Below are 20872 nucleotides of genomic sequence, written 5' to 3'. Positions count from 1 at the left end.
ACAGGTCTAGTTGAGAAAAATGGAAAGAATCTATCTTCTTAGGCTGGGCGAATAGAAGGCAAAAATGTTCCATCTAAAAATCCATATTGAAAAAATATTGAAGAAATCCTTAACAGAAGTGAATGGATCATAAATACATTGGAGTAAAATCCGAACTTCAGTGAGTGAGACAAATAAATTCTATAATGACATCTTATTGTAAGTGCAGAGACCATGGTTCTGTCCTTTAAATATGCCATGCATGGAAATCTGCCAAAAACAATAGCACCACTCTGACACCTACCCATAGACCCATAGAATCTATAACATACCCCTCCAAACATCCAAAGCAGCACACACACAGCCACTCACAGATACACAGAGGCTCTAACTAGGGCAGTGACAAACCAACAGAGGCATTCACACAGTCACGCACAGACCCACTCACGCACTCATAGACTACCTCATATAGCCACTGAGACACTCCCACTCCGAGAGCCTCACACGCTCTCAGACACCCACTAACAGACCCACACTGGTGCTCACACATCCACTGTGAAACATTACAGGTTAAAGATATGGAATATTATTTTGGAGAAATCTTAAAAATTCATTAGGAAATAGAATGTAAAGAACCTTAGAAATTCACTGAAAAAAACAAAGTTTACAGGGACATTATAGTTAGAAAATAGAATTTAAAAACCCTTTGAAATTCACTGACAAACCAAAGGTTATAGTGACCTTAAAGTCAGACTCATATTTCACTCATGGAAAACCAGTGGAATTCAGAAGTTATAGTTACCTGAGCTAACTATATCTTATGTCTACGCAATGCACTGCGTATGACCTAACGTATTATATAACCGAAGATATGGTCATGTCAAATGACATTACTGATCACATCACCGATTATATCATCCACAAAGCCACTCACACCCCTATACAACCTCTTATATACCCACTCCCACTCCCACACAACCACTCAAATACCAATTCATAAGCCTATACAAATACCCAGGCACTCACTCACTCATGCATAGAGCCACTCACGCACCTACTCACTCACCCATACAGAGACTCCCACAACCACTCAGTAACTCATACAGATATTAACACATGTACTCAGTCACCTAAATAGTCATTGAGACAACCACATACTCTCCAATAGACCCATCACCCATACAGCCAAACACACACCTAGTCATTCATCCTACAGCTACTCAAACACCAACTTAGACTCCCATACACCCAATTATACAGCCATTCACATACACCTACTTATGTACCCTTACATTCACCTGTACAGACACTCATGCACCTGCTCACTCACTCACATAACCCCTTACATTCCCATTGACACATCCATAAAACGATACACACACCCACTTACTCACTCATGTACTCACTCACATGGACATTTACTCTCGATAAAAAGATATTCACAACCACTTACTTACCTATACACACACTCAAACAACTACCCAGTAACGTATACAGCCACTCACACACCCAGGGTCTTACCCATATGGCCAATCACACAGCAACAAGGTCGCCCATATAGCCCCTCACACACCTATGCAGGTACTCACACAGCCACTGACTCACCTATACAGCCACTCACACATTCACGTACTCTCCAATACAGCCACTTACTCACCTATATAGCTACACACATACCCACTCACACACCCATACAGCCACTAAGACATCCACTCACATACCTAGACAGCCACTCACAGAGCCATTCACAAACATATTCAGACAGTCTCACAGCCACTCAGATGACATATATTAGAAATACTATCACCCTTACATTTACTGGATGATGTCATCAGTGATGCCATTTGAGATGTCATCAGTGATGTCACTGACCATGTCATGACGGATTAATATGTGAGGTCATAAGCAGTGCATTGCAGAGGCGTATGTTATAGTTAGCTCAGGTAACTATAACTGCTGAATTTCACTGGTTTTCAATGAGTGAAATCATAGACAGAGAAACTTAAAGCCCTCCTGAGATGCCTGGGGGCTGGTGGTCAAAGTAATTTCAATAACTGCAAATTTGTGTGAACTATGTGTACCTCTATAGTGTGTTTAACCCCTACAATAATGTCTATATTATTCAAAAGATGTTCCAATGCCCAATAGTTCTGAGATTGTATATATTTCAAATCTACTGGTAAGAATGTAATGTAATGTAAGGCATTTTTGTAAAGCGCATGGTTACCAGAAGGCATCCCAGCGCTGCGAAAGAGTCGGACTCGAGAGGGGAGAGGAGACGGGGGATCGTTTAGGGGAGAGGAAGGTTTTCAGTGTCTTCCGGAAGCGCATATGGCCAGGTTCCGCACGTAGTTTCAGTGGGAGGGAGTTCCATAGCGAGGCCGCGTTCACAGAGAAGCGGCGGCCTCCTGTGTGTGCTTTCCTGACTCTCGGCACTGTCGCCAGGAACCCCTTGTCGGAACGCAGGGGTCTATTAGGTTTGTAGGGCGTGACTAGGCTTCTCATAATCGGGGGTCCTTTGCCTTGCAGGAGTTTGTGGGTAATGCATAGGGATTTGAACATAATCCTTTCCCGTACGGGGAGCCAATGGAGCGATTTAAGAGCAGGTTTAGCTGAAGTCCTAAGGGAGATGCCCATTAGAAGCCTAGCTGCGGCATTTTGGATTTGTTGAAGCTTATTGATAGTAGCTTCTGGGGCTCCTAAGAAAATCGCGTTACTGAAATCTAGTCTGGAGAGAACTAGTCCTTGTATCAATAGCTTCCTAGAATGATGCGGGAGGAGAAGAAGGATTTTCCGGGCAGACCGGAGTAGACCGAAGCAGGTGCCTGCTGTCTTTTTTGCTAGTGTTTTGAGCAAAAGGTCCTGCTCCAGCCAGACCCCTAAGCTTTTGATTTCTTTTTTTGGGTGTGTGGGTCCCCTATACAGGCAGGCCAGATGGAATAGGGCATTGAAGCCGACTTGTGGTCTAGAAACATGATTTCCGTTTTTGACCCATTTAACTTGAGTGAGGAGTCACACATCCAGGCATATATCTTCGTCAGGCATAGATGGAAACTGTCAGGGCATTGATCGAGTTGGGAAAGTGAAACGACCAGTTGAGTGTCGTCGGCGTAACTTACTATTTTGATCCCAAACGGGGCAACCACGTCCTCCAGGGGGGCCATGTACACATTGAACAATGTGGGGCTTAAGGATGAGCCCTGTGGCACTCCACACTAGAGGGGTATTAAGGCAGATCGTGAGTTGCCTTCCCAGACTTGAAAGGTGCGGTTGGAAAGATAAGATGTTAACCAGGTCAGGGCGGACCCTCGTATTCCTGCCTCGGCCAGGCGCTGAATAAGGATACGGTGATTCACCGTATGGAAGGCTGCACTCAGGTCCAGGAGGATCACTGCCACTGATCCTCCTGAATCCAGAATGCGCCTTGCCTCCTCGATGACAGAGAGGAGGGCCGTATCAGTGCCCTGGCCTGGGCGGAATATGGTTTGGGAGTTACGCAGCCGATCGTTGGACTCCAGAAAGTGGGAAAGTTGGTAGTTCACCACTTTTTCTGTGGTCTTGCTGAGTCCAGGGAGTAATGAAATAGGTCTGAAATTAGCAAGCTCGAGAGGGTCAAGGTGCGGTTTCTTTAGAAGGGCCTTCACAATGGCCCCTTTCCAACTGGGCGAGACAATGCCCTGGGAAAGAGAGATGTTGCCGGAGTGGCGATGGAAGTGGCTACCTGTTTAAGGAACCGCAAAGGGACTGGGTCGCTAGGGGAGCCGCTTTTGATGCCGGATAAGATTTTGAGAAATTCCTCTACGGAAACAGGATTAAAGGCATTGAGCTGAGGGTCCGTGTTCGGGGGCAGATTTCCAGTAAAGGCAGGGCTCTCCATTTGGGGTAGAGTGGATACAATATTTTTAATTTTTAGGTCAAAGTAAATGGCTAGTTCATTACACTTGGACCCTGTTGGATCTTGGGATAACGGGGGGTCAGGGATCTTCAGAAGTTCTTTGACGATCTGATAGCCCCAAAGAAGCTGAGGACAAATGCATCAACTTAGCCTCATTCTTTGATGAGAAAATCAAAAAGATTCTCGCCTCCCTCCCTGCTACCGCTGCCGTTTTTAATGAAGGGGAAAACGGCTTCTTCCCCCCGAACCCCCGGAAACCATCCCCCCCTCACCTGCCTTCATTCGGACCGGTTACCAGGGAGGAAGTAGCCACCACTCTTGCTTCCATCAAAAGCGGCGCCCCTAGCGACCCGGTGCCTATACGGTTCCTAAAAAAAATCATCCAGACCATAGTGCCCCCGCTGACCGCACTGATAAATACCTCCTTACTTCAAGGAGAAGTACCGCCGAGCTGGAAAGCGGCGGTAGTCAAGGGTCTCCTCAAGAAACCTTCCCTAGATCCAGCAGATCTATCTAATTATAGGCCCATCTCCCTCCTCCCATGGGCGGGCAAGGTCGCGGAGAAACTGGTCAACAAAAAACTGTCTGAGTTCTTGGAAACCAACCATCTGCTCAAGAGCTCTCAAACCGGTTTCAGACCAGGCCAAGGCACTGACACCGCACTCCTGGCAGCAGTGGAGAAGGCCAGAGACATTCTGGACACGGGAGGATCAGTGGCAGTGATCCTCCTAGACCTCAGTGCGGCTTTCGACACTGTCAGCCACCAGGTCCTTATCCAACGCCTGGGGAATGTCGGAGTGAAGGACAAAGCCCTGGAGTGGCTGGCGTCATTTCTCGACCAACGTTCCTTCCAAGTCTGGGAAAGTGACAGCCGCTCTCCTACCATCCCTCTCCGGTGTGGCGTGCCCCAGGGCTCGTCACTCAGCCCCACGTTATTTAACGTGTACATGGCCACACTGGAGGAAGTGGTTACTCCATTTGGAGTAACCATCATCAGTTATGCTGATGACACACAGCTGGTGGTAACGCTCTCCCACCCCAAGCAAGACCCCTCGGACCTCCATGGCTGCCTCTCCAAAATTCATCAGTGGATGAATGACTCTGCCCTGAAGCTCAATGGGTCAAAAACGGAGATCCTACTCTTGGGGCACAGAGAGATCTCCCTTCCCCCAAACACCTGGCCTGCCTGCCTTGGTGAACCACCTTCCCCCAAAACTGAGGTGAAGAGCCTAGGGGTATGGCTGGAGAAAGATCTCACCTTTAGGACACAGGCAAAGAAGACGGCCGGCGTCTGCTTTGGCCTTCTCAGGTCATGCAGGAAAGTCCTCCCCCTGCTACCTTTTAACTCCCGGAAACTGTTGATCCAGGGCCTGATTGTGGCCAGGCTGGACTACTGTAATGCCATTTACTTGGGAGCCCCGGAAGCAACCTTTTACACTCTGCAGAAAATTCAGAACGCTGCTGCCCGGATGCTCACGGGCACTCCAGCCAGAACATCCGCGAAACCCGCCTTGATGAAGCTGCACTGGCTGCCGGTCAGGGAGAGGGTGGTGTTCAAGGCTCTCTGCCTGGCCCACAAAACGCTTCACGAAGAAGGTCCTCCAATCCTCAAAAACTGCATCACCCCCTATAGACCGGCCAGAGCGCTCAGATCGGAACACGGAAACCTCTTAGTGGTACCGAGAGTGAAGAAAGCCCGGGCTGGAGGACGCCGATTCTCGGTGCACACAGCCAAGCAGTGGAATGTGCTGCCTCTGAAACTTAGAACGGAACCTAACCATCTTCGGTTCAGAAAGTCACTTAAAACCCTTCTCTTTCCCAAATCCTCCTAATCTCTTGCTCTGTGCCCCCGTCTGACTACTAGGTATAGCGCTGAGATACTCCCGGGTGATTACGCGCTCTATAAAAACCTTAAATAAATAAATAAATAAATATGTTTCTCTCGTAGAGTTGGAGGAGTTTTTAATTCTCTGATCATAGAATACTGTTTTGGCGTTTCTGAGGGCAACTTTATACGCTCTAATCGCGTCACGATAGGTGTCTTTGTTTGCAGTATCCCAGTTTTTTCTCCAAATACGCTCGAGCTTCTTGCAGCCTGTATGTATGTAGAATGTATTAGTAAATTAAGCTGATGTGTGATCCCAAGCAGTGTTTGGATTTCTATGTCATAAAACGTCTTTCATTGCATGATAAAGATTGTATTACTGAATATCGCCGTGAAAAATACTGACATGCAAGAATATCGAGGGCAGAGTATCGAAAGGTAAGTGCTGCTATTCCTGACTCCACATCTACATACCTTGAAAATATATATGTACTGCATAGGTACATAATTATGAATTTAGGTATATAAATTAGATTTACTTACCTGTCCATCTTTTTTCAATATTTTGTTCTCAATATTTAGTATCATAGATGTTCTAACTTCAATATGTAGTATGGAGTTTGAGTTTTCCCTGCCCCTGAGAGCCGTCTTCTTTCCTAAGGCGAGAGGTATTTTGTGATATATATATATATATATGTGATCAAGACACCTCGGTGGTGAAATGCGTAATGGCCGTCTGAAAAAAACCTTGAAGTTTATGCACGCAATCTGGGACCGTGTCTGCTTACTGATAGCATTCCTTGGAGGAAGCATTGGAGCAGCGATTTTGGATATATATATATATATATATATATATATATATATACATATATATATTACCTACTGGCGGTCGCCAGTAGGTATATATAGTTAGGATTTTTTCTCTATGGGATTTTTGAAAATTCTATGTCTAATAACTTTGGCGTTTGTGGACGGAATTGGCTGAAATTTTCAGGAAAATGGCACATTTTGTTTCTGAGCAGCCCCTGAAAATTTTGGGGGGGTTCGTCAAGGGGGGGCCGAGAAAAAAGGGGGGTCCCAAAACGCGTTTTTCCCATGTTAATTTCCATAGGGCGGTTGGCCTCACTTTTAGCCCGAACGGCTGAATGGATTTGCACGAAACTTGGCAAAATTGTAGGGACTGGTAGCCCGATGTGCCTTTTGTAGGTCTCAATATATGTGCTCCAGTGGATTTTGAGAAATTAACGTTTAAAAAAAGATATATATCTGTAACAGCGGACCGGGCAGCGTCCCAGGACGCGTACTTTTCGCGCAACGGAGCTTTGTGAAGCGAAGCTGATTGGTTCTCCGGCGTCTGTCAACATTCCAAACAGTCCGTAGCGGCCGCCATCTTGTCTCTCGGTAGGATCGAGAGAGAAGAGGAGGCCAAAGCGAAGGGGCAAATGACCATAAGGGGGAATAGTAGATCCTCGCTGACCCCCTACGTTTGATGTGGAGGTTTTAAAAGGGCCCCGCGGGGCAGAAAAAAATAAAATAATAATAATCGAACGGCTGAATGGATTTGCACAAAACTTGGCAAAATTGTAGGGACTGGTAGCCCGATGTGCCTTTGCTAGGTCTCAATATATGTGCTCCAGTGGATTTTGAGAAATTAACGTTCAAAAAAAGATATATATCTGTAACAGCGCTCCGCTTCGCGTACTTTTCGCGTTACGGAGGTTTGCGAAGCTGATTGGTTTTTCGGCGTCTGTAAACATTCCAAACAGTCCGTAGCGGCCGCCATCTTGTCTCTCGGTAGGATCGAGAGACAAGAGGAGGCCAAAGCGAAGGGGCAAATGACCATAAGGGGGCATAGTAGATCGTCCCTGACCCCCTAGGTTTGATGTGGAGGCTTTGAAAGGGTCTCGCAGGGCAAAAAAATATATACCGTTTTTTTAGTTTTTTTGCGTGGAGTGTGCCCGGTTCGCGAACCGGGAAGCGTTCTGGGGAGCGTACTTTCTTGAAAATTAGTGAAAAAAGTTAGAGTAAAATAATAATTGTGAGTGATCAGATGTAGGGTAGCTCTGAGAAGAGCTTTTGGGTTTATGGTACATTTAGGTACTTATAAGTAGGTACCAATGCACATTCTTAAATTCAGAGTGAAAACTCTGTTGCCCTCATCTGAGAAGTGAACTCCATCTCCTCTGTAGATATCTTGCATGTAGTAACGCAAGTTATTGTTGTACAGGGAGCCCATTCCATGGTCTCTCATGTAAGCTGAAACAGATTTGTTTACATGCTTCCTCGATTTCTCAATTTGTGGACAAAATTGGTTCGACCACCTCCATTTCTGTCTTTGGCATATATTTGAATATACCAAGGCAGTCTGAGGAAAAAGTGCCATCAATTGCTCAAAGGTGTCCTTTAAAAGCATTTCCAGACCTACCCCAGTCAAAGTGCCCAAATCATTACCTCCACAGTGCACAATTAACAGGTCAGGTTTTGGCAAATGCATAAAGGTTTTCACCAATGGTATCAATTGGTGACATTTTAATCCTCTGTGGCCAAACCACTTAATTTCCACATCTTGTAAATTGAGGTTAGGTAAATTCCTGTTTTCAGCGTACCTTTGAGCCCAATAGATGTAACTATGTCCAACAATCCAGACAGAAAACATGGTGAGAGAAGGTTCTGCTGCAGTCAGATGAAGTGTGGCAATGAAATGGCAGTTGAAAAAATGAGAGTGTAAAATGAAAAAAACTGAGGAGTTTCTGTGTTAATGAAGCAGTAAGAGTGATTGGTGGATTTTGATTGCTGAAAACAGAAAGTTAGTGTGCATGGATGAGTTCGTTGAAAGATGTATTTTGAGTGGCGAAGAAAAAATCATTAAATGAAAGAATGCTCTGGATATGCAGGTGCACTGAGAGTTCAGAGTTCAATTGCAACATTGTTGTGTGAGAGGTCTTGCAAGAGGTGGTTGCTATGCAGAAAAAGCAGAGAGGGGGCAGAGGGGGGAAGGGTTTTGCTTTGAAAAAAAGTGAGGGAAGAGTTTTGATTGGGTGACATGAGAGATATGTGTGAGGAATTACAGCATTTCTGTGCTTTTGATAGCTGCAGACTCTGGAGTGCATACCTTTTGCTCTGCTGAAGACAAATTGGTGTGTTTCTGAGACTGTTTTGAAACTCAAAGTATTTGCTAAGGTGAGAAAAGATTTCTTTAATTTAGATAGACAATAGTGTGCTTTAAGGAGAAAATTATGAAGAAAGTTGTGTTTTTCAAATGTTGCTTTGTCTCAAGTGTTTCACAAATAGATTTTGTTTCTTTGAGAAATTGTAATTGGAGAAAATGTGAAGTATTAGTACTGACAGGGCTTTTATGTGCATAGGAGCTGTGGAGTGTTTTCAAATTATGACTTGTAAATCGTTTTTGAGAAAAAGCAATGGTTTTAATATTGATGAGAAGGACATAATGGTGTCTGCTTCTTTATAAGGTAATTGAGAGTCTCTGATGTAATTTTTCCCATTTCAATGTAAGAAGTTTGTCTGTGGAGCAAATTGCTTGTAAATATGCTCCCACCTGTGCATGGCAAATTTAGATTTTGAATGTTTCCGTTACATAGGCATGTTAAAGGTGACTGAAACATGCTGCAAAGGCAATCAAAAAATGCTTTTATGTGTCTTAAGGACATTTTAAGTAATTTCCCCATGTGCAGTGTTTTCAAATTATAAGTTGAAAATCGTTTTTGAGGTAAAGGAATGTTTTCAAAATTTATGTGCGCCATATGACCCCAAATTTCTTTTTCAGGGGTGCAGCAGGGTGTTCTTGAGACACCCCTGCACCGTCGGAAAAATTCGTAATTTGCGATGAGGTAATTGCTAATCGCAAATTGCACCTTCATTCCTATGGGCCTCCTGCTGCATGGAAATGAATGGGTAATTTGTAATTAGCAAATAGGTCATCGCAAACTAGGAATGGTAAAGAATCGCTATTTATTCCTTAAAGTTCGCTATTTAGGAAATGCAAAAAACTTTGATGATACATATGGCGGTTTATCTCTAACAAGATAAGAAGCATAGGGATAGATTTATGATGACTGGCGCATCACCAGGGATGTGTTAGTCATTCTGTGCCGCTGTTCCGTCACCTATGGTGTGCTGCATTTACAATGCGGCGCATCATGGGGCAAAAACAGCACAGATGCGTGACGTATTTGTGCCGTAAAGTTGGCGCATTGCTGGAGTTGTATCGCAAGTGTGATGAAGCTCCAGTAAGGTTGAGGGGTGCCCCTGTCGCAGGGTTTCTGTTCTGACACAGAACTGTGGACAGAGGATTGGAACCTCGGCGAATTAGGGTGTCCCAAAACTCACCTTAGTAATCAAAACCCCTTAGCAAGCTAGGTACAGTGTCTCATTGGATATAACAAACTCTCAATGTTTAGACAATCCAGAATATGAACTTATAGTACCTCAGGATACGTGGAACTCATGAACAGTCGGTCGTTATATATTTCTTAGAAACGAGAACATGGAGTTAAGAAGAACACATGTGTATTTGAAATGTTTATTTACTAATGCCGTCTTCTCAGGCGTAGTATCTTAGATTATACAAGTACACATATTATCAGTAGCAAAATTACCAGCATAGTCAATAGTACATAAAAAGCGAATGGTGACAGTATGTTAACATGCTGTAAATGAATAAGAGTTAGCAACACTTATAAGCAGCCGCGGGCCGTGGAGGGAGTTACGGTGGGGCAGGGAGGCGGGGAGGGGGAGGGGCAGGGTGGAGAGGGCTCCACCCTGCCCCTCCCCCTCCCCGCATCCCTGCCCCACCGTAACTCCCTCCACGGCCCGCGGCTGCTTATATCTCACCCTCCCTAATACACATAATATATTATTTGCTAAGAAGGTCTCTTTGTGTTGGTTTAGGGCGTGCCGATACTTTAGTGTCTTAGATTTGAAGGAATCACATCAGCATAGAAAAGATAATCCATATGCCGTGCTTAATATCGCCAACGGCATTGTGCCATAATATTCTAGCATGCGATTGCGGAACAGTGTCAGCAGCTGCAGGGCGGGAGCTTGCACAGGAGGGACATCCATATTTAAAAATGTAAAAAAGCACAAGAGCGTCCGCTGGTAATGCAAGTAAAAATGGGAATCCACGAAGCAGAGTGGAAAAAATAGAATGTAAGAAAGCAGGGATGACTCCAAAGATTTTCTCAAATGAAGTCACGAGACCACTGGTAACAACTTTAAAAAAGTGCGCCAGGCCCTTTGTGGAGGACGCGTTAGAGATAGTCCGAACCATCTTGCTGAAATGGAAAGGCGAATCTGTATTTAAAAGGGTCTGCACCTCTGTACGGGTGTTCGCTGTGTGAAGCACGAAAGTTTCACGGGCCGAACTCAAGGCCACCTCTCTCTGAGACAAAATAGCTCTTATTCTTGCCATGCCGTTGAAATGTGCTCCCAAGGTTGGTATTTGTGGCCAGATTGAAAACTCCCTATGTTCATGTGTGGGAGGAAATAGAACATTTCTGCAGCAAATAACCCGTTCATTTACTGTTACGATAAAATGAATACTTTTAATTAACCCAGAACAATCTTCATTATTGAGCATCAAATAACTACCATTTTCCAAGAACTTGAACGTGGGGATGATAGCAGGAACTGGTGTGCCTTGCAACACGCAAGCCATATTTGGTTGGTGTTTGTTGCATGAACCGTGTAACTGTATGTGCCTACACATTAGTGAATGATCTGGCGTCTCAGTGCATTCCTCTCCATTCAGATAAAGTTCTTGATCATCTTTGAAAATCTGTATGTGTATGGAAGCGACCAGACTTCATGAAGAAAACCACTACCTAAAGGTTAATAACGACCTATTGGTATATATTTCATACAATTTGAAAACTTATATAAAGCAAAAGGCAGCGTTATTAAACCGTGGATAAGGCACGTTGCCAAAGCAGTCAACCTTTTGGATTTATACTGGAAATGTTAAAGGAAGAATTACGGAGTAGGGCCTGTAAATCTTTAATAGACAACGAGTAAAATTACTCCAATCATCATATTCCTCTAACTCCGGGATAGTAGGGGTGTTTAATTTTTTAGAAGTAGCCAATCCAAAGCATTTGGTCTGGGAAATTGTTTCATTCACAAACAACATATGTTTTGGGATGAGACATGCACGGTGGAAAGCCTCAGTGCCTTGTACCTGCCAGGTTCGTGAACCCCAAACTGATGTAGATCCTGGATATTTTTACTCTGTATTACGTTAGCATGGTCTCATTACTGGTTTAAACGCCATTTTTCCTTTTTTGTAACTTCTGCACACGACACTTAGTTGTTGCTTTAGCTTTCAGCCTACCTGCGTCAAGATCTATGCCTGCTTCAAGCAGGCGCAGGGTTTTGATGTAGCTTTGTCCTATCTGATTGTAAATGCGGCACACCGTGGGTGGCAGAGCAGCGGTGCACGTTAACTGGTGCATCCCTGGGGATGTGCTAGTTAATATAAATCTGCCCCTTTACATTTAATTATGTGCAGGGGACACAGAGTAGGTGAGGTTTATCCAAGGTTAAGAAGAGATGAGTCCTGTTCAGTGAAAAATTGGAGATAGGCTTCAGTATATTATATACTTAAGTAGTGTGTTAAGTTTTTGATGACTGTTATTAATTTACTGTTGGGTAATAGTGGTTAATAACATTTTTTATTATATTTTACCACAGATTCAACTGCAGATTATTTCAAGATTTTAGGATGCCTAGCAAAGAAAGAGTAAGAAAGGCTGCGAAAACGTCAAAGACAGCAGGACCATGGAATAATGCAGCAGTCCTCTAACAAAAAGATTTGTCAAGTCACCAAGAAAGCACCGGGTAAGAGTCGAAAAACAGTCATAAGAAATATGTGTAGTAAAAAAAATATTACTACAGAAAATGTTTCAGTCCAGAAAAGGAGAAAGAATTCAAATGGTAAGGAAAGGCCAATGAGAGATGTTACTGCTAGAGTAAGAGATAACTCTATGCATGAAAGTAGAAGGAAACAACAGTTTAGGGATATTCGTAAACGAATGTTCCACAACAGGATAATTGGGAATTTGTTAAAAAATATTAAGAAAGGTCAGCAGAAAGTGGTTTTTTATAAGAGAAACAAAATAGTTGAGAAAGTTATTGATCAGGCATTTGAAATTAAACGTAAGTTATTTATTTTGACAATCAATAGAATTAGGAAGCTAAACAAGGTAATTTATGATTTCAAAAGAAATAGTAGATGGAAGAGAATAGTTAATCGTAGTAATTTTTGTGAAGTTTTTTCTGGAGAATGGATGCATAGTTCAAGCTCTGAGGCATTTTTTAATGAGGAGAGTTATTTCCAGGATAATGATTTGGTGCATGCAGTTGACACCAGTGGTCGAGCTTATGAAGTGAAAGATGGTTGTCCAGTTGAAAAAGAAAAACTTGTGAGAACAGAGATAGAAGAGGTGTTAGGTAATGAGGTTTTAGGGAGACGTCCTAAGGGTCCTGTGTACACCTGGAAGTGTAGTAGTATTTGCAGTGTACGACAGGATTCCATCAATTTGCTTTGTGATTTTATACGGTCATTTAGTAAGAAAAGTTTGAAGCAGAAAATGAAGTTGTTGCAAGAATTAGATCCTTGCAGAGTGAGAGAAGTGATAGGTTTGCATGGTCATTCACTGGCTTGTCTTTCCAGGAGAGTATGCCAGAGTGTTTTTCATCATTTCAGGATGCTAGCAGTGCATCATAATAAAGTGAGGAAATTAGTTAGAATGTTGTATTATGCTAAGAGTCCAGCAATTATGCTTAAACAATTATGCGCTGCTCTTTTGCATGGTTCTGAAATAGATGTGAAGAATATATGTGAAGAAATTGAGTTTTGTTACTTTGGAAGTAAAGAGGAGAATGTTGAAATTGACCAAGAAGAAGAGAGTAATGTGGAAGATAGTGTACAGGTTTCCAGTACAGATAATTTCCAGAGGGAAATTGCGACGTTTGAGGTGAAATCAAGTGAGAGGCCAAATTTCACTTGTGTGTGTTGTCGACGCACTTATTATAAGAATCAGACTAAGTTAGTGGATTTATATGGAAAAAGTGAAAGGGAAAATAATAGTGAATGGAAGGATTTTACAACATACTTGATGGTAGAAAATTGTTTTGATTTGGGATTGGATCAACGTGTGTGTACTTATTGTTGTAACAAATTAAATCAAAACCAGATGCCTGCTAGAGCAGTTCATAATAATCTGGAATTGGTTGAGATTCCTTCTGAATTGAAGGATTTAAATACTTATGAATCTATTTTGATTCAAAGTATCCATCCCTTTCAGGCTATTGTAAGAATGGAGCCAAAGACAGGGAAATTGCCTCCATCAGATTTACAGAGAGGATTAAAGGGAAGAGTTGTTTATTTGCCTCTAGATTTGAAGAAAAACATTAACACAATTGGAGTAGAAAAAGTGGAAGAGGAACCTCTTGTTATCTTAGTTAATGGGGTTCCGACAAAGAATAAGAAAATATGGCAAGATTTAGTAAATGTTAGGAAAGTCAAAAGGGCAACATTGTATTTGAAAAAATATAATAAATACTATAAAAATGTATATGTTGCAGAAGAGGAAGTAAGTGAGGAAGAGGATAGCGATTTGTGTGCTGGTCAAATTGAGAAAGTAGAACCCTGTACTAGTGAAGAAATATATGAACATTATAGTGTTCATCCTTTGCATTCCAAGGAAGTCATGGGGAATGCTATTGAGTTGTTTCAAATGAAACAAGCGAAAGGGAGTCCCATTAGTGTTTGGGAGGAAAGTTTGGAAGCTCGGTGTTTCCCACAGCTTTTTCCAACAGGTCAGGGAGGAAGATATGATGAGCGACCTCATCAAATTCCTGCTTCTGAATACCGGACTTTGCGATTGTATGCAGGAGATCCTAGGTTTCGACAATGCATTCCTTATTTGTTTCATCTCCTGTTTGAAAGCGATCTGTCTGGACTGTCATATGCAGTGAACCACATCTTGAAAAGTGGTATACACATGCAAAACATCTCGGCAAGTGACTTTATGGATAAAGTCAATGTCCAAGACAGTATTTTGGATTCTCACCTGATTAATCTCATGGCGTGTCAGCGTGGTACTAATGAGTACTGGTACCGTCGTCATGGTGATTTCAAATGTATGCTGAGGAACTTAGGAACTCCCACATGGTTCCTCAACTTTGAGCTGTGCTGAGTATGGCTGGGAAGACTTACTTGAATTTCTACGAGAGGCAAATGCTAACGTAGAAAACATTGAATTCAAGACACCCGGAGAACTGTGCTCTTTGGATCCAGTCAATGTATGTAGGTACTTCAATCATAGATTTGAAGGTATGATGTCTTTCATCATGAATAAGAAGAATCCACCTCTTGGAGAGGTGTTGGATTTCTTCTGGAGGAAGGAGTACCAAGCAAGAGGTGCTCCTCATATACATATGTTGCTGTGGATCAAGGATGCACCTAAATTTGGAACGGATGCAGACGACTCAGTGATGAGTTTCATAGAACAGTATTCTACGTGTGCTGTTCCAAACGCAAAGGAGAAAAAAAGCCTAAGAGAAAAAGTTCTACGTTTCCAAAGCCATCGATGTGGAAAGTACTGTCGTCGTAAATTCCGGAACAAAGACAAGTTCTACACCAAATGTCGTTTCGGCTTTCCACGATCGGTGATTTCTAAAGGAAGAGTGAACAGTTTGATGTCTTCGCTGCGACATAATGTGATGAAGAAATCACCTAAAAACACATACAATTTGAAGAGGAACGAAGAGTCTAAGTACATCAACTACTACAACCCGGTGATTTTGTCCATGTGGAATGCTAACATGGATATACAGTTTGTGGCTGATAACTGTATGGCTGTGGCTCGGTATGTGACATCTTACATCACCAAAAAAGAGAAGACAGAATTGAAGGATATGTGGGAGGACATTTCCCATGAAAAGAGCCTCAGCAAGAAGTTGTACAGTTTCAGTCTGAAGATGTTGTCGCATCGAGAAATCGGAGCTTACGAATGTTCTGACCGGTTGTCTTCAGCAAGTCTCTATGCCAAGTCCAGGAGTATCGTTTGGGCGAGTGTTGGTCTTGCTGCAACGCGTAATCGAGTTCTGAAACCTGTGCGGGAAATTGAGTATTTGGCGGAAAAGGAGCCAAACAGTACCGACATTTTGAAGAGCAACATGTTGGATACATATTATCCAAATCGAAGCAGTCACCTCGAGAATGTTTGTCTGTATGAGGTTCTGCAAAATTACATATTCAAGAGGAACATCAAAGAAGATACTGAGAAAGGAGTGTATGCTGTAATAGGAAGTGAGGGATGTCTGGTCAAGCAAAGAAAATGCCACTTGATAAACCATCGAAAATTGAGTGGCGAATCTCCTGAAAAAAAGGAGTTTTTCTATTTAGCACTTTTGCAACTTTTTAAGCCTTGGCGTGCAGAAGAGGAACTGCTTGGAGATTTCCTTTGTTACGAAGACTCATTCAATGCTGCCAAGGAGACCATAGAATGTCCTGCTTTTCCCAAATATGTAGAAATGTTGAATGTGGAAATTGAGCAGGAAGCAACGATTGCAGCCGAGATTGCCAGAGACAGTTCTCAGGACAGTCAGAGTTCTGCTTCATTGAGTCAGGATCCACTAGGAGGACCTCTTATCGAAAATGAAGCTGCCACTGCTATGAATGAAGTGGAAAGAGCCATGGCACATGCTCAGGAGGATGCGGTTAACTTAGAAGAGTTGGAAAGACAACTCAACGTTGAGCAGAGGAAAATATATGACGAACTTACCATGCAAATTGATCATGGATTAAGTCATGACAAGAAAGAGTGCTCATGTACGTCGTTGAAGCCTGTCCGACTGTACGTGAGTGGAGAAGCGGGAACTGGAAAAAGTTTCCTTATTAAAGCAATTTCATGTTATTTGCAGGAAAGGACAGAGTCATCGCTGTCTTGTGTTGTCACCGCTCCAACTGGACTGGCAGCACATAACATTAAAGGGATTACTTTACATCGTTTACTGATGCTGCCAGTGGAGCATGACAACAAATTAGAATATCACAAGCTATCTGGAGATGCTTGTTTTGAAGTTTCAAGAGTCTTGAGGAAAATGAAACTTCTTATCATTGACGAAGTAAGCATGGTTTCCAATGTCATGCTTGCCTTTGTGCATTTGAGAATGCAAGAAGTTCTCAAAACAGAGTATGATGTGTTATTTGGTGGCAAACACATCATTGTTTTCGGAGATCTTCTGCAGCTGACACCAGTGAAAGGGCAACCTGTGTTCAAAATGCTCACGCATGAAGATACCAGGAAGTGCTTAGGGAGTATTGGCAACGTCAATATATGGTTAAACTTCAATTATGCTGAACTGCATGAAAATATGCGTCAGGCAAAGGATGAAGTTTACAAGACTATTCTACAAGATGTTAGAATTGGAAAAGTGACCGAGCATGGGAAAGAAGCTTTACATGCACGATTACTGACAAATTTATATCCAGACGAAGATGTTGTGCCTGAGAATATTTTTCAGAAAGTTACTGAGAAAAAATCTGGAATATGTTTGATGCCAACTCTTGCAGAATGTGCCAAATTCAACAACAAAATGTTGCATTTAGAAAAGCAAGAGATTGTGAAATTGGAAGCTATTGACAGAGTAGAGCATATGGGATCAACAATTATTTTGTCTGAGAATCTGAAAACAAAATTGGATTCATTAGAGAAGAGTATATCTAAAACTGCGGGTTTTGAAAAGACTCTGAATGTGTGCTTGATCAATGGGTAATGTTGTTGATTTTGTGAAATACAGAAATAGAGATGGAATTGAATTTTTAAAAATTAAATTTGATGGCATTGAGGAAGTACAGCTAATTGCTCGTTGTTCTGCTAGATTTTTGCTTGTAAAAGACTTATATGTTCGTCGTAAGCAGTTTCCTGTTTGCTTGGCATATGCGGTGACAATCCATAAATCGCAAGGTTTAAGTGTAGACTGTGCATTGGTGAATATTGGCAGTTCTGTGTTCAAGGAGGGTATGGCATATGTGGCATTGTCACGAGTTAGGACTTTATCGGGATTGTACTTGATTGAGTGTGATGTCACAAACATTTGTGCGGATCTAGATTGTGTTAAGGAATACAATAGGTTGAGAAGAGAGTATGCGCCACATTTGCCTCAGTATCCTTTGTTTGAGAAACGTGTGGTAGGCCAGTTCTGGTGTCAACTGCTATGCTAATGTAGTGGTTAATGTTTTGTTTTCTCTACAAAATGTAAAAGAAGAGATTGTGGTCAATTCTGATCAAAGATTTTGCAGTTTGGTAAATTCTGTGTTAGAGAAATGTAGCACTGATAGAACAAACATAGAAAGTGTGTCTGAAATTCGAAATCTGTTAGACAGATGTTCAGGCCAAACACAATTCTCTCAAAATAGTCAGCAAGATTGTCAGGAGTTTTTAATGTATATGCTTGATGTATTGCATGCTGAAGGTGTAGATGTAGATCACCTGTTTGGGCTTTCTTATCAATGGCAGCATGACTGCGAGAACTGTAGGGTATCAAGTAGTACTAGTGTAGACTCAGAAAGATTTATATATTTAACTTTGCCAGACAGTAAATCAGTCTCTTTTAATAAGCTAGTAAAAGCAGCTGATCACAATATGGAGTGTAGGCAATGTAAATCTGAAATGATGTCCACATTATTTATACGAACATATGGCCAGTATGTCATTTTAATGTTCCAACGATGTAGGCCTGATGGAACAAAATTGACAACTTTAATTAAAAATGTTGTGGCTTCACAGTTGTCAATATCAGGAAGGACTTTTGTAACTGTAGCAATTATATATCATGATGGTCCTTCAATAACATCAGGACATTATACAGCTTATTTAAAGTGTAGAAATGGCTGGTCATTCTGCAATGATTCTGTTTTAATTTTCAAAAAAAAATTGCCATATGACCTTAAAAACTCTTACCTGGTGTTTTTAAAACCAAAATTTTAGGGAAAGAATCTCGGGATGTGCTCTGAGGAATTTCAAGAAGTTCTCATGGCTCCTACACTATTTGGCCTTGAGGATAAGTGTAGTACAGAGACATAACTTTTTACCATAACACTGGACGTTATTGAGAAATACGTGCACTTTGAATGAGTTCAGAAAAACTATTTCTTTTTATAAGCTAATTGAAGCAGCCAATCAAAACATGGAGTAGAGGGAATGTAAGTCTGCAATGCTGTCTACTGTTTTACATTGCTTTGTGATTAAAAGTGATGTAGAGAATTAAATAATTGTACTAGTCATAAAGGTAGTGTAAGTCTGCTTCATAGTAAGCAGTATCAGTGTGATAGGAAATGTAGAACATGATTGAGCAAGAAGGGGAAGATATTACTAGTCCAGGATTGTGTAAATGATCTTCAACATTTTAATTCTGAAAGTTGCGGAAATGCGAAAAGACGGGATTGGCTAACAAGAAATCCAAGAGTTATACATGGCTCTGACAAGATTTGGCCTTGTGGAAACTTGTGGTAGAGAGCAAGAAGTCATTTATTGTATGTAACATGTTTTTGAAAACGATGGAGGTTTTCTTTCAGAAAGTGGCGGGTTGAAAGTAATAACAGCACAACAGAGTGTAAGCTGTTCATAGGACATCCTTGGCCGTCATGGAAAGTAAGTTAACTTTAAGGAGTTCTGAATTCTGATTTGTAATGTTGTATGGGTTTTTTAAACACAATCATTTTGATTGTGTTTTTTTTTCCCCGCTGTTATATGATGAATACCTTCAAGTCACTGTTTTAGTGAAATTTGATACATTCTGAGAACAGCAAAAATAAACCATTTAACATGTATAATTAATTCTGTTCTGTTTGCATTTATGATGTACATGTAGAACTGTGTAGGAGGCATGGAGAAGGTGAGGCTTCTGTAAGTGTCAAAGTTGTTGCATACAGTGCTCATATTCTACGTAGTCTTTTATATTTCATTACTTTCACTGTTTCTGACTGATCTAAAAAATTTTTTTTAAAAAGAACAGTAAGTATAAGGGAAGGAAACAGACAGTTATGTTAAAAGAAACACAGCTATTGGGAATAAACTAGGGATACTGTTACCCGCAATCCTCTGCTGATGATGTCACTGAGCATGTCATGAATGATGTAATATGTGACATCATCAGCAGTGGATTACGGGTAATAGTATCTCTAGTTTACTCCCCTATAGCTGTCTTTCTTTTAACATAACTGTCTGTTTCCTTCCCTTATACTTACTGTTCTTTTTAAAAAAAAAAAAATTTTGGTTCGCTTCCGGTTCGCGTACCGGGGAGCGAACTGGGAAGCAAACTAAGAGAAATAGAGGTTGGCACAGTTGCAAATATTGTACCAATTTTTTAATAACGGGGAGGTAGTTCTGAAAAGAACTTTTTTTTAAATTGTTTTTGTTGTTTTATATTTTTTTTATTATTTTTCTGAACATTTTTTTACTTTTTTTGAATTTTTCTGAACAGTTTTATATTTTTTTTGTTTTTTTTTCGGAGGGGGCAACGAAAACGATTCATTGTAAAGGGCTCAACAGGAGCAAGAAAACAAAAAAAAAGAATTTATTGTTTAGGGAGTTTCGGACAAACATGAGCATGATTGTCAATAGCTCTGTTGATCAGAGTGATGCTACTTTCTCCGTAGCAAATGAATCCACTGCAATGTACGCAGACTTGTTTTACTTCACGAAATCTCGTTTGTATATTTGGCACCATCTCCCTGCCCTCTGGTCCCGTTACTTCCGGTACAACAGATCTTCTGGCTATAATAGGGAGATTATCTTTATCTAGGTCGTCCTGTTCCTCTTCTTCCTCTTCTTGCTGAATTATAACTTTAGCAGGTAGTCCACTCTTCCTTGGATGTGGTGGAGGTGGTGGGGAAGCACCAGCTGAAGCTAGTAAAGAAGCCATTGCTCACTGGTAACAAAGGGTCTTTCTCTCACAATGATGAAAGTCAGAGTGAGGAAAGAAGGAGGGATTTTCACCATTTGGGAAAAAAAATAGTTCTCAACCAATGAAAAGTGTTCATTTTAGATCATATGACCTAGTCTTACATCAGACCAGAGTAGACCGAAGCAGGTGCCTGCTGTCTTTTTTGCTAGTGTTTTGAGCAAAAGGTCCTGCTCCAGCCA

This window comes from Lissotriton helveticus, chromosome 2_1 (genome assembly GCF_964261635.1).
Source record: "Lissotriton helveticus chromosome 2_1, aLisHel1.1, whole genome shotgun sequence".
Classification (NCBI taxonomy): Eukaryota; Metazoa; Chordata; class Amphibia; order Caudata; family Salamandridae; genus Lissotriton; species Lissotriton helveticus.
Note: the sequence above shows the minus strand (reverse complement) of the source record.